This window comes from Leptidea sinapis, chromosome 18 (assembly GCF_905404315.1).
Source record: "Leptidea sinapis chromosome 18, ilLepSina1.1, whole genome shotgun sequence".
In the NCBI taxonomy this organism is placed as follows: Eukaryota; Metazoa; Arthropoda; class Insecta; order Lepidoptera; family Pieridae; genus Leptidea; species Leptidea sinapis.
Genome location: NC_066282.1, coordinates 6,641,456 through 6,657,597, shown reverse-complemented (window position 1 = coordinate 6,657,597; position 16,142 = coordinate 6,641,456). Strand labels below are relative to the sequence as shown.

The following is a 16,142-nucleotide window of genomic DNA, read 5'->3' as shown; positions in this document are numbered from 1 at the left end:
ACAGATATTTCAGCTGCTTTTTTGTTGAAATTCCATAAAAAACAATACAGAGGTTCTTTCCACGTCATATAAATGTGCAATTTATAAGAAATATTCTTTCCGAAACAACAAAATCCGATGCAAAATGCATCAAACTTAATGTAGATAGTTTAAAACGAAACAAAGTTAGTTTGCTTAAATAACAAAGTAACAACCGTAGCGAAAATCTCCCGTTTCCACGCAATCCTTTGTTTAAAAGTGTATCACGTAGAAATACTATTAAAACGAGATGCTGTATTTACGTTTTGCTCTTACGAGTCTTCAAGAAATTATGTTTAAATTTCAAAATTTCGCCCGATCATCTCTATCCGAGCAGGTGAAAGCTTTCTAATATTGTATCCTGATTCCTGCCGCTGAATTCCACCTTCACACGACACGCCACAAATTAGGATATCATCACCACCATCTGGATGGCGGTCTTACTTCAAAACTTCCTTGTGCGTTGTTTCCGGGACGATAGGACACACGCGTACACCTTCCTACGCCGGAAACGATCCTGTGATTCTTCTGGTGTTGCAAGAGAATGTGGGTGGCGGTGATCACTTAACACCAGTTGACCCAACCCGTATGCTCGTTTGTCCTCCTTCTCCATAAAATATAAAAACTCAATGACCATTAGCGGAATGTCCTTCTAGTCTCGTCACTTACTATCATAAAAAAAAGTAAAAACAATCGATAAAAATTCTTTGATGCTGTTTTGAGACTAATAAATTGGATAGTAAGTTTATAAGTTGTTAATAAATCTTATAATTATACATGGGGCACACTATAAGTTTTGCACTTCTAGCTTATCGGAACTATTTGAATTTCAAATGTTATATTTTTGAGACGTTGCAACCTGCAAAGTTAGGCAGACATAAAACTTTGGTAAAAAAAATGATCCCATTTTTTTCTCAGCTACGGGTCCCATCTGCACAATTCCACTTTATGATCAAAAGAGTGAGGCGGTACTCGAACGGTTAGCTCAGTTGGTTAGAGCAACGGCACGGAACGCCGGAGGTCGTGGGTTCGAATCCCGCATCGATCATAAAATTTTGTTTTTCTAATTTTATTTGTGCATTTTTATTTATATTATTATCCAAAAGGTTTATTAATATTCATATTCAAAATTTATTATTTATTTATTCATGCGATGTGACATTCCATGTTTATTTGTGTGCTAATCCTAGAAGTGAGGGTTATCATTTTAAAAACATAACATATTGCTTAGATTTACAAGAGCGACATCTCAAGTCAATTTCCCAATATGCAAACATTGGGGTTGAGCAGGTTGTCAACTGTAAAGTAGATCCTGTAGATGAAGCCACAACCTGAGAGTTGACCAAAGCAAACAGAATTTTATAACGAGGCGGTACTCGAACGGTTAGCTCAGTTGGTAGAGCACCGGCACGGAACGCCGGAGGTCGTGGGTTCGAATCCCACATCGTTCATAAAATTTTGTTTTTCAAATTTTATTTGACGATCAAAAGAGTGTTAATGCCGAGTGGTGTTCTACCATTTGTTTATCTAGGGTGTTAAAAAGAGTTCGCGAAAGACAAACAAAAAGCCGCGTTCTCCTACATCATGACGACACTTCTTCACACACGGCCAACAAAACTAACTCATTTTTAGCTTCCGAAAAAGTACAACTCGTCACTCTTCCTGCACATAGTCTCGACCTAGCATTTGATTTATGTATTTTCCCCAAAATCAAAGATTTGATGAGAGGTTTCACTTTTACCAATTCCGAAGAGGCATAAGAAAACATGACTTCAGATGTTGTGTGGTCCTCCTGTTTTAAAAACGATCGTATCGAAAAAATGCGTAAATTGTATTTTGAAATTATATTGTACTTTTTTAACTTACGCAAAACATTTACTGTGACCTACGTAAACTGTACACTAATATAAAATTCTCAATAGCAATAGAAAAAGCCAAGCAATTTCTTGTTACATCAAAATTAAATTTTTATTTCATTATATTTTCTATTTAGGGAAATATAGGTCAGAAGAAATAACAGCTGAGAATACACAATACAGAATATGAAACTCAATTATCATTTTTAAATATTTGCTTGTTAATGGCGTCGGCTAAAATATTACTCAGCACTTTGTTTTGTGCTTTCTATATGAGAAAGACCTTACTGCCTCTACTTAATCATTATAAAGCATTCTTAAAAATTCTGTTATGAAAAATTTGTTATGTTTTTAAAGTGATAACCCTCACTTCTAGGATTAATACACAAATAAAATTTGAAAACAATATTTTATGTACGATGCGGGTATTCTGAGTGTTGGGCAGAAGTTGTACTTGTAGCGGTAAACTTATTTTTTCTTTATGAAAATAAGGGACGAGACGAGCAGGACTTTCAGCTGATGGTAATTGATACGCCCTACCCAGTACAATGCAGTGCCGCTCAGGATTCTTGAAAAACCGAAATATTTTGAGCAACACCACGATTGCGCTCGTCACCTTGAGACATAAGATGTTAAATCTCATTTGCCCAGTAATTTCACTAGCTACGGCGCCCTCCAGACCGAAACACAATAATGTTTACACATTACTGCTTCATGGCAACGGCACTAACAAATAATGTGGCTTTCTATTGGTAATAGAATTAAACAATTTGTTATGTTTTTAAAGTGACAACAAAAAACCTGAGAGTTGAACAAAGCTTACAGGATTTTGTAACGATACGACACTCAAACGGTTAGCTGTTGATAGTTGGTTAGAGCACCGGCACGGAACGCCAGAGCTCGTGGGTTCGAGTCGCGCATCGTTCATAAAATTTTGTTGTTTTTCAAATTTTATTTATAGAATAATTGTTAGTCTTGGAGTCGGTGTCAGCCAAGGTAGGTTTGTAGGTGTGATGTGCTTGAGTAGCACGCGCGATGTGAGGAGGCTACAGGCGAGAGAGGGGCGCGGCAGGAGGACACCGATTCCAAAAATAACAATAATCGTAACTAGAATTAGATTAATTAATTAAATTGCATAAAAATACGCAATTATTTTTATACTTATTAGTGCATATTATATCTTTTGTTTTTTTTGTTAAATTTTCTTAGAGACTGAGAACATGTAATATATTCTATATAATTTTCTCGCCGGCTGATTCTTATATTTTCACCTGTTTGTGTCTCTATCGTCACGCTTTTTGTTTCATCGAGTTTCAAATCACAGCAATTCTGTAGAAGTTTCACTTCAAAAAAAAAACGGTGAATGTGGTTTGGTTTTGAAACATTCTGGATGTCATTAGATTAACTAGTATTAACCAGCCTATAGAAAAAAATGGAAATATAATGGAGCCAGTTCAATGGTTACAAACACTACACATAGGACGGATGTAATAATATATATAATAATATAATATTGACACTCTTTAACACAAATTATTTTGCCCCAAACTAGGCATAGCTTGTATTATGGGTACAAGGCAACGATATATTTAATACAATATACATAAATAAACATCCATGACTCGGAAACAAGCATCCATATTCATCATATTATAAATGATTGCTCCTACCGGGATTCAAAATCGGGACCTCTAAGGTTCACTAACCATTCGGCTACATAGGTCGTCGTATATATGTAACTCAATAACGCAATTATTGCTATTATAATAATATTTGGATTTACTGTTATAAGGAATATTGCAGCCGCTAACTTGTGAATAAGCCAGGTTATATAACATGCTAAAGTATTTGCAGCCAAAGCGCTCAGCAGAGCATGGTAGCTATTTGATTATTCGTGCTCGGATGCCTGAACTATGCATGATAATATACAAAACCTCATATCGTGGCTTACATTAGTACGTTAATTAGTTATTAAGACTGAATATGTTCTCATGTTTATAAACCTTTTGAAGATATGCATTTCTTTCTCCTAACTGTTGAGTTACAACAATTTTTTGGGCCTGAATTATCATACTCGCGCCCACTGCCCACTGCCACTCCAGTTTCGCAATCATTTGGGATGTGTAGGTCGGTGACTTTGGTTTTCTTACGGATCTCCTCATTTCTGATTCGATCTCGCAGGGAAACATCGAGGATAGCCCTCTCTAGTAATAATATTTATAATTATTATGAGTGATAATTTTTTTTCCGAAAATAGGAATAATTAACTAATTTTGTGAGAATATGACGTGACTTTTTGTTTGTAATATTAAACATTAAAGTGACATACATACGGCGCAATTAGTTTTCTTTACTTATTTCCTATAGTCCTATGGTACATTGTTATGGGGCAATGCAGTCAATATTAATACAATGTTTTCCTGCAGAATAAGGCCAATCGCACTATTTAAAACCGACCTAGGTTTTAGGCCTAAAGAATCATTAAGAAAATAAATTAAAGATTTTAACTGAAGCCTTTCAATATATTCTTGATAATGTATGGACATACATACATTATCAAGAATATATTGAAAGATTAACACATACATATGTTCCTAGACACATTAGCGACTTTTCTAGAAACTGTGATAATTATAATTAATACTACGAACAAACATAAACATGCTGTGAGTCAGTGAGCTTGTGAGTCAGATTTTGTACTCCCAAAATACAGAAGTAATTTAAAAGAAATTTTAATACCCGTAAATGTTTCTATAAGATAAGTAATTTTTTAATGAAACCATAGATTGGGAGTAGAGCCACAATCCTCAGGCTATTTTATAATTACTGTTATTGTACGAAATTAAAAAAAAAAAGAATAAGCTCGCTATGTTTCTTACGCCTGTTTTTCTCGGCTCTGAAGCGTAAACTTTCAATTGGATGGTAGGTTTTGGCATTTAAAAATATTTATTAGGTATAAGACTTTACTTTTATTAAATGTTTCTAAGGTGTGCACATGTATAAAGAAATAAATATTTCAGGCAAATAAAAATTGTAAATATAACTGTTAATATTTCTTACATTTTTGAAAAAAGTTAATAATTTTTCAAATAGTTTCAACTTAAATCACTAATATTCTTTTACTTCAATTTTGTAACTTTCTCATTATTGGAGTATATATTATATTAAAAATAAAGATCCCAAGTTTAAAAAATTATCGAAAATCTTAAGATATTTCAAAAACGGCACTTACAACAGCTGCGACGAGCATTTTCTACACGGAACAGAAAAACTTCCATTTACCGCACTCGTAAAAAGCCTTATTGCAGAAAAAAGCTTTAATTATATGAAATACTCTTAAAAAGTTTTAATTTGTATGAGTTTAAGTGAATTTTAAGATGAAGATAATAGAAAATTAACATGACTTATGATGCCGACGCGACGTTTCAATTACAGTAGGCATCCTCAGGCATCCATGATAATTACCACGCATTGTAATTCCTGTCGAAAGAAGTTACATGATCTATATTTTATATTATTATGTTATATATTATCTAAAAAACGGCTCTAAACAAGAAGAGTTGGAAAAATCTAGAAGAGGCATTTACACGTAGAGACATAAATATAATAACAATAATGATAAACTGATGCATATTAACAGATTTGTATTGTCATGTTTCTATAATGTCAAAAAAAAAGATTAAAATACACGTGTAAAACTTATAAATTTGCAAACAAATTATTTTTTAAGGATGACAAAAAGGATTTCTTTTTATTTTTTATGTATATTATCTATTAAGTTTATTAATATTCATATTCAAAATTTATTATTTATTTATTCATGCGATGTGACATTCCATGTTTTCATGCAATGTACCTCCATTATATGAACTAAATCAATGACGTAGATTAAAATTAAGTCGGCCATGACTGACACAACATTTTATTGGAACATAGATATCCCCTAAATCTTCTATATCGTCATAATATAATAGATAAGCAACCGGAGATGTGAGATCCGGCAGCAAAAAGCAACAAAAAAAAATCTGTCTGGCCAAATAAGATTACTCTAATAACAATTATTGGAAATTACGAACGATATTTCTTGGAGACTCATCCTGTTGTGATGTAAAAACGTAAATAAGCCGCGTTTTAAATGTTAGTTCTACGTGATCCGTTTTAAAGCAAGGGATTTCGTTGTAATTTAAAAGAAACTTGCCCTACAGTTGTGATCTTGCTGTTTAATTAAAAAGACTTTATTAAATGCTCAACATTTATGCATCTTTTTAATATTTTAAATGTGTGTGGAGTGCTTGTCGCCACGTTAATGTACGGAAGTGAGAGTTGGGTATGGCAGAAGAAGCATAAAAGCAGAATTAACGCAGTTGAGATGCGATCACTGCGTAGTATGTGTGGGGTAAGACTGAGGATAGAATTCCGAATGCGGTAATACGAGCGCGAAGATGTTGTGACGAGGACTGGCAAAGGAATGCTGAAGTGGTTTGGACACGTGGAGCAAGTGAGTGTAGAAAGAATGACGCAGCAAATATATAAGGCAAGTGTGTGTGGGCAAGTCGGTCGCGGGAGACCTCGTAGATCATTCGTTGACCAAATTGGGGACATTTTGAGAAAAGGAAATGTCCTGCAACCGTCGAGTATGTTTCATACAAGAGTAATGAATGTAGAGGAAGCGAGGTTTGTGAGGATAGAAGCAAGTGGTATTCTATTGACTCTGCCTATCCCGACGGGAAATAGGTGTGAGTGTGTGTGTGTATATGTATGCATTCGCACACGAAGGAATCCTTACTATGGTACCATTGTATTAATTTGTAGTACTACTTATTAGTCGAAAAAAAATTTGGCGGTCATTTTGAATTAGCCAAATTGTTTTTTATCATACACTTAGACATACTAGCGTATAGAAGAACTGACAGCCCAATAATGCATGATCAATTATTATATTCACCAGTGGGAGGCTCCTTTGCACAGGATGCCGTCTTGATTATGGGTACCACAACGGCGCCTATTTGTGCCGTGAAGCAATAATGTGTAAACATAACTGTGTTTCGGTCTGAAGGGCGCCGTAGCTAGTGAAATTACTGGGCAAATGAGACTTAGTACCATATCTCTCAAGGTGACAAGCGCAATTTTAGTGCTGCTCAGAATTTTGGGTTTTTCAAGAATCCTGAGTGGCACCACAAGGCAAGGCGTTAGCCACCATCATCTGAACGTCTTGATCGTCTTGTCTCTTATTTTCAAAAAAATATACTTGTCAATAGGTCCGATAGCTAAGGAGCCACTATCAAGCATTGCTGACTATTTATGACTTGTCAATCAAATTCAGTTACTGTAACGATACATTCGCTTTCCTTTTCTATCTAGCCGTTTCTCCGTTAGAGATGTACTTCTCTCTCGCTCGCTTTGTTTGTCTCTACGCTAGAATAATGAAAGTCTGTTTGTAATACTAGAAACTTTGTTGAAAGTTTAGCTTTCTGACTATTTTGATTTATGAGATATCTCTTTGAAAGACAGACAATGATAGATGGATTGACGATAATGCTTAGTAATAGATTTCCCCTTGGCTATCCTTTGCTTACGTAACCCTAAAAATTTTCACTAACAAAAATACATAAAAAAAGAGCGTTAACAATAGGAAATGCTGCTGTAGCACTGAGAAATTAGAATCAATTATGATAAATATATTAATAATGTGAAGGTTTATATAATACTCCCCACTATTATTTCATCAAATTGAAGAATTTCCTAATTAAGTCTTGGCTTCATCGAAATACAATGGGTACATGTTTAAAGTTTTACTTGACTAAATAATTCGGAGTGTTGAATATTTATTTATTTAAAACATCACAAAATCCACAGAACTTAGGTTATAATAATACTATTGTAGAACTTACTTCTGATAATGGATTTACAATATTTGTAATAAGACGCACAAATACCACATTTGTGCGTGTGTGGTTTGGAGAGAGTGTGAGTGTGCGTGTGTGTGTTGTGTGTCTGTGTAAGTGTGTGTATGTGTGTTTGCGAATTACCGTTAATGTATACCTTCCTTTATATTCTTATTAACATATAAGTCATCATGCTTATCTTCTTGGGTGCGTAGGTAGGTACCTAGTTACATAAATACACATACTTTTATTTTATAGGAATATTCCTCTATTTTGAGCTATTGACAAAAACCAAATGCTACCTTCTTTTCATCTTAATTTGTTAGTAACAATTGCTATGTTTTATGTGCTAATACATACTTGAGACACATTTTTTAGGTCTCATCCCAATTCGAATGAGCAATCGCTCATATTTTATGAGCTTCATCAAGAATTAACATGTTGTTGAACTTGTTGAGTAGACTACCTTAAGACGAAAATTATTAACTTAACCTTACTTGTTGAATTTATAGTCAAGATGACGTTGATCAGACGTTTTCGGCCAGTGGAGTACCATGGTTTTAGAATTGCTTAAACCAAGAAACACTTTCATTTTGTTAGTAATAAGAAAAGGGGTGGTAGAATAAAAGATGTTGTTTGTGTTGGTTTGCAACAAGAAAATAAATCTTTACCATTTTAAACTTGATAAGAACTTAACAGATATGTTAAAGTCACCAATATAAACATGTATTATATTGCTACGTATGCTTGCAATACTCTGGTTATTGAAGGTCTTGTGCAGCAATGGATTGCAATATTACTTAAAAATCTCTAAGTGAAAAATGATCAGCATATTTCATTTAAAAACAAAAGTTTACGTTAAATTAATATAGTATTTTAGTTGCAGGTTGTGAAAGTGTTTCGGAAGTAAGATATACTGAAATATATCATATTTACTTATTATTTTGATATCAATACTTATTAGTTACTTATATCAGAAATGATTAGATCCGTAGGAGAATCAAAGTTACCGACATAGTCCAAATGATTACGAAACTGAAGTGGCAGTGGGTAGGGCACATAGTTCGACGGATAGATGGCCGTTGGGGTAGTAAAGTCCTTGAATGGCCACGTACCGGAAGACGCAGTGTTGGTAGTCTCCCCCAAGATGGACCGACGATCTGGTGAAGATCGCTGGGATACGTTGGATGAGGGCAGTGCAGGACCGATCGTCGTGGAAATTTTTGGGGGAGGCCTTCCGGGAGCAGTGGACATCTTCCGGCTGATGATGAATGATGATGAAAAAAAGTTGGTCACCTGTAAGTTATCTGTGAGGTGGAATGTCCTTTTTTAGACTTCTATGATGTATACTATCGTTGAAAGCTATTTGCAATAACAGTGGCAAGGACGTTGGCATAAACAAGTCTAAGAACAAAATAATTTTAACAATAAAAAAATGCAGGTGTGTCCTTAAAGAAATTATTGTGTACCGTTGCGTTGTGGTTAAGAGCGTCATCGTGTCTAAATATTTTTTCTTTGTTCAAACTTTTTTATTAAAAATATTAAAAACTGAATGGACTTAATTTACTTGTGTCCCCAAAATGCATTATTTGAAAAAGACAGTTTATGACATGATGTCTAGTCTATATAAACCAAATCTAAAAAAAGGATTGTGTGATTTTATGAAACCACGGTAAAAGTTTTTCACATTATAGTCATTTAACTAAAAATTATAATATATATAAGTCTATACACGACACGGTCAGCTGCTACGAACTATAGGCGCCGCGCAACCGTCACGCGCCATGCAACACACAGACTAAAAGTTTGAGACGATGTAATAAAAGTTTCACTTTAAAAATCAAATCTCTTGCTCTTTTTCTTTCAAAAGAGCGTCTAATAATAAAGAAGATTTATTGATGAATAGCTGTTCTATAATTGACTCAGTGGTAATTTTACCAATGGAGTAATAATGTTCGGCGCTTTGCGTGCCTGTCATCAGATTACATTTAGAATTGCTTTTGTAGGTCTCAATGATGTTGGTATTTGCGTTGAAAAAGAAAATTGTTTTTAACTGATTGCGTCAGTTACTTCATTTATTTCAAAATAACGAATTATTTTGCTTGCAGAGAGAAGCGTTATATTACGTTGTTATGTGAATGAAACATATCCTACACTAAGTGCTTGGTAACACTAGCTAGAAACAATTATCCTGTTTTTCGCACAATAGTGCCAAGAAAGCCGGGAACAGTTGAATATCTGTTACCGTAATTGGCTTCTGAAGTAATACACATTCTTTCGAAATTTATACCTAACTCTTTGCAATTTTTGAATTGAGATATAATAGAACATTTTTTAACGCAAGAATGTTTGCACTATTTCTGTAATTATTTTAGGTAAAACTTCTTTAAAATTATTATTATTTTGTGTATAAATGAATGAATGAATTTCATTTGTTTTTTTGCATATATTCGCATAAAATCAAGGAATATTATAGAAAACAAATAACATAAGAATAAACAAAAATATAATTCAAATATCTTTATACTAAAATTATTTATCTACAATAATCATAATCTTATTAAATTATAATCTTATTTTACTTACCCATATCAACATTTTATGTATTATCTGTGAATCTGCTGTTGATCTTATGCTCATTTCATTTCTCACACCCACATGCTCTTTTAACACCAGAGATTCCTCTGGTACGTTGTCGGCCTTTGAGGAAGGTGTACGCGTTTTTTTATGGTACCCATGTATCGTCCCAGAAATATCGCAAAAGAGAGCTCATTTTTACACCAAATTTCGTCACCTGAAACATTAAGATATTGAATAAACAAAAACTTTCGGCAAATGTTTACGAAGCGACTAAAAAGCAATAATTCGACACAAATTTTGGTAATTTGATGTCTACACAGGATTGTATTTATATGATAATGATTTTAATATAAGAATATGGGTCAGTATGAAATGCGAACAAAGGTATATAAGTAAAATACATACGGATATAGTATATTGTATTACTCATGTGGGAAAAGTATCTTCGCGCTCGCTGTTGCGGTTGAAAAAGAGCCATTTGCACATTTTAAAAATACGCGTGATTTTGTTTGCTGAATGAAACTGTTGTTTGAGTGTGTACTTTACACACGCAAATTTAGATAAAATTGCTAAGATAAATAAAATAATTACAAAAAGAAACACAATCGAAATATCAAAACTGAATTGAGGTTGACGCGTCTCACGGTTTAATTTAATAAAATTATAATTTGAGTTACAAAAGTTTAAAAACAAATATGGAGTCGGAAATAATACATAAATTTTCGCATTTGTAAAACAAAATAGTATTCTATTCACAAGTATTTTCTGAAGGCACATAAAACTCAAGGCGTTTGATCGAAATGTACATAGTATAAGTTTTTTTATCAGCCATTAACGGCCATGAATAGATACGTGGTCACCATCACCTGTGCCATCTACTAAATTAATAGAAGCTGTAATTTAGATAATTAATCAGTTGAATTTTGCTCCGTTAATATCACAATAAAAGTTCCGTTTACGTAAAACCAATAATTTTTGCATCTATTTAAAAATGTTTTTTTTTATGGCAATAAGGGACGAGACGAGCAGGACATTCAGCTGATGGTAATTGATACGCCCTGCCCATTTTAATGAAACCCAGCTCAGGATTTTTAAAAAAAACATTTTAATTCTGAGCGGCACTACAGTTGCGCTCGTCACCTTGAGATAAAAGATGTTAAGTCTCATTTGCCCAGTAAATTCACTACATACCCTTCAGACCGAAACACAATAATGTGTACACATTAGTGCTTCACGGCAGTAATAGACGCCGTTGTGGTACCCATAATCTAACCGGCTTCCTGTGCAAAGGAGCCTTTCGCTGCTATTCAAACGGCATGCTATAACTAAACTGTGTATTAGAGAAATATTGTAAACGTATTCTTAAAAAAATAAAACAGAATAAACAGTGATATAGTGAGCACAGAGTATAATTCCAGAACAGGATATATTTTGTCTATGACATCAGAGCACTCGTATGTCTTCGACAAAAAATATCGTTAACAGTTTCCAATTTCAGTTTGAGTGATACTCCTGATAATAAGAAATATAAAAGAAAATATCAGCATTTTGTATCCTTTTATATGTCCGTAGCCATGGCAAAAAACGGAACCCTTATAGATTCGTCATGTCTGTCCGTCTGTCCGTGTATGTCACTTGGTAAGTAGATGTATTCTATGAACTGTATTAACATTTTCACACAAAAATAGAAAAAAAACATTAAAAGTAAATTTTAGGGGTTCCTCATACTTAGCTCAAACTCAAAAAAAATTTTTCATCAAACCCATACCCATCTATGGATAGGTCTTTTAAAATGATATTTTTTTTCTAAACTGAATAGTTTTCGCGAGAAACACTTACAAAGTGGTAAAATATAATATGTCCCCACCTCTGTAACTTCCAAAATAAAAGAATGATAAAACTAAAAAAATATATACTATCATGTACATGACCAAGCAAATTTCCACTGAAAATTGGCTTGAACGAGATTTAGTAAGTAGTTTTTTTAAAACGTATAAATGATGAGAGTTCATTTGCACTGCATGATTTGAGCAAAGATTTTTTGCCTTTTCCATTTAAATAATTTAATATCATTTTTCTTTCTATATAACTTTTATATTATGTTACTTGCTGCTACGGAACCCTTCATGGACGAGTCCAACTCGCCCTTGGCCGCTTTTTTACGTTTATTTTTAATGTGGTTTCAATTCTATATGATATAGCTGATGTTATAATATCTATGTTTTTGCTTAAAATCTCACATGAAATTTTGATTGCATTGCATAGTCCATTAAATATTATATTTATTTGAAATGTTCTTTTCTAGGAGCCGACTGGTGAAGTCGGAGGCTCCTTTGCACAGGCCGACTAGATTATGGGTACCACAACGGCGCCTTTTTCGGCCGTGAAGCAGTAATGATGAAATTACTCGGCAAATGAAACTTTACATCTTATGTCTCAAGGTTACGAGCGCAATTGTAGTGCTGCTTAGAATTTTTGAGTTTTTCAAGAATCCTGAGCGGGACTGCATTGTAATGGGCAGATCGTATAAATTACCTTCAGCTGAACATCCTTCTCGTCGCGTTCCTTTTTTTCATAAAAAAATGATTATTATCCATTCCTTTGTATTTTATCACCTCCTTGCAATAATTGTGTATTAAAATTACGTCATTTATTGTTACTGGTGTTTTTAAGGGTGTAAAAAGTATGTTTCTTAAAAAAGAAGTTTATTTTATGCTTAACATGGTGATTTATACGTCAAAAATGTTTATGTTTAAGATACGCTTGAAGTAAAATGGTATGAATCAATCGTATATATCCAACCTTTATACCGCTTCATCTTATTTCCAAACTATTTCCTCGGATGAAAGGATTATTGAATGGCTACTGAACAGCACTTTATACATCTTGATAAATCTTGGTTGAACCATTATATTTAAGCTTGCTCTAATAACATAGAAGCTATTGCAAAGTTATAGTTATTCTTTGTTAAACGTTCTTCAAAACGGTAATAATAAGGAGTTATGACAGAACTGTGCTCTCTTTTAAGATTTTTGATTCAAATTCAAATATTTTTATTCAAAATAGGATTTAAAATCACTTATTGACCGTCAAAATCTACCACCCATTCAAAAGAGACAGACCTGAGAAGAATGAGCGCATAACAGTAATATCGTTGTTGTCTTAGATTAAAGATTGGTCTCCGCTGCGCTCCAACTAGATACTATACTAACTTTAGATTAAGATTATACTAACATTTTTAAAAACGCACACTCACACATACTCGGCCAGATCACTGCTAAAGTCATAAATAAATATTATGTACGTGCTTTAACACATAGATAATGGTTACTTTTATTATATTATATTAATTTAAGAAAGTAGAACTTAACTTTACTTCCATCAAATATTTTCAGAACTCATTAAAAATTAAATTTGAAGCTCACTCATGAACCTATTTTGTAACTTAATTGTATTTGTATGTTCACTTGTTTTCCGCGATACAGGCGCATGCCTAGTGCGGAAAACGCTGCAAATTTTGTATTTTTATGTATCCAATTAAAGTCAATAAATATATTTTCATTTCACTATACCGCAGGCGTAGTCGCAAATTGCGGCAACCTATAACCTAAGTGGGCATACTCGAGCCTGTCTCGAACAATGTGTGACGTTGACGTGCCAAATGTTCTGTTAAACTTTCCTAACAAGTGAAACTAAATACCAGGTTGCGTAGTAAAACTTAAAATTAATAATTCAAGAAATAAGAAAGACACTGGGATCACATATTATTATCATCAGTTAGTATTTTGTATTTTATTAATGTCAATGTAAAATAAAACAAAGCGTATGTTACAAAATTTGCGTATCAAGATGCCACGCACACAAGCATTTTTAGTTGCCGTAATAAAAAATAATAATAGATGCCTCTATATTTTATTACTATATTAGGTAATTTTATAGTAAGAAATAGAACCATAGATTAAACGGCAACAATCCAATCAAAATTAAGTAACGATACACCAACAGACACCCAACAGATATTTTTTTTATAAGGGACGAGACGAGCAGGACGCACTGCCGTCTCATTTGCCCAGTAATTTCACTAGCCGCGGCGCCCTTCAGACCGAAACACAGTAATGTTTACACATTACTTCTTCCCGGTAGAATTAGGCGTCGTTGTGGTACCCATAATCTAGCCGGCTTCCTGTGCACAGGAGCCTCCCACTGGTATCTCTATAATATTTTGCTTCGTATAAGGCCTTAACTTTATTTGTATAAATCCAGTGTCTTGATGTTTGTTTCCAGTGAACTCCTTAACTAATAAAATGATTTTAATGGGGATTACTTCATGGAGTGCAGTTTAGTCCAACTTGAGACAGAATAGTTTTTATTTCGACTTGGGATTCATAATAATATTTATTTCCAATATTTGTTTTGTATGGACATATTTTCTATGAGACAATTTATTGACGCAAGGTTTGAGAGTTCTGCTGTGAAATTCATTATAACAACAGGCAGCATAATAATATCTTACGAAATAATTCTTGTTATTATGAAATATTATTGACAAATTCATAAATAGTTAGTAGTTATTAGAACAATGGCGAACTCGATAATTAATATCGAAGTTGTAGCATTCGCCATTAGGTTATTTCTTTTCTTCATACTGTGGCTTCTATGTAAGATATGTCACAGTTTACAATCAGAGCGGCGGTGAGCGAAAAGTATTAAACAGTTATATAAGTAATAATATTGTCAAACTTTTATACAAATTATCTTGCTCCAAACTAGGCATGGCCTGTGTAGCTCACGATGTACTTACGGTATTACTGTACGAATCCCGGTAGGTGCAATAATTTATATGATGAAAATGGGTGTTGTTTCCGAGTCATATATCTTTAAATGTATTTATGTATGTTTAAGAATATATATTTGCACAGGATGCCGGCTAGATTATGGGTACTACAACGGCGCCTATTTCTGCCGTGAAACAGTAATGTATAAACATTACTGTATTTTGGTCCGAAGGGCTTCTGAAATTACTGGGCAAATGAGACTTAATATCTTATGTCTCAACATGACGGGCGCAGTTGTAGAGCCGCTCAGAGGTTTTGGAGTTTTCATGAATCCTGAGAGACGCTGCATTGTTAAAGGCAGGGCGTATCAATTACCATTACCTGAATGTCCTGCTCGTCTCCTCTCATATTGTCATAAAAAATTTCGTTGTCTTGCACCCACAGTACAGGGTATGCCTATTTGGGATAAGTCAAAAATGTGTCAATATTATTAATCATAATTTACAAAAATAATAACTTGAAAAAGAACTATAGCAAACTACTTATTTATACACGTGCTGATTAAAATTTTGCCATGAAAATTACGACACTAAAACTATATCGTATGACAAAGGAGCTATTTCTTAATAATAACATAATTAGTTAGTTTTATTTTTGCACACAACACAGTTGTTATATCTATAAAAAACGTGAATGAAATTTATCTATCTTGAAAGTGCACGAGAACTCTAGCTAGCAATATCCGTTCCAATTACGCGAACATACTCTGTCTTCTTAAACCTTGTCTTCTGCAATTATAGAGCAAGATATTATTTATTTGCCCCTTAATTGGATTCTGATGCTTTTATTTATCAGTTAAAAATAAATAATCTGATAGGTGACAGACTGATTAACTCAAGAAATTATCTTTATTTAATAATAGTATGTCCTTACAAATTAAGTTTATTATACAAATAGACTTTTTGCTTATGATTGGTTTATTCGGACGTATAACGTTTCCCGCTTTGTCTGCAAGGCTGCCTAATATC

The 16,142-nt window shown here is 33.6% G+C and overlaps 1 protein-coding gene and 1 non-coding gene across 3 annotated transcripts in view; one reads left to right on the top strand and one right to left on the bottom strand.

The window, feature by feature from the left end:
* LOC126969424 (ecdysone oxidase-like) overlaps positions 1 to 16,142 on the bottom strand; it is a 492,930-nt gene that overhangs the window by 109,764 nt on the left and 367,024 nt on the right. The window lies entirely within an intron of this gene.
* Trnas-gga (transfer RNA serine (anticodon GGA)) lies at positions 1,397 to 1,469 on the top strand. The gene has a single exon. It is a non-coding gene; the product is annotated as a tRNA-Ser (tRNA).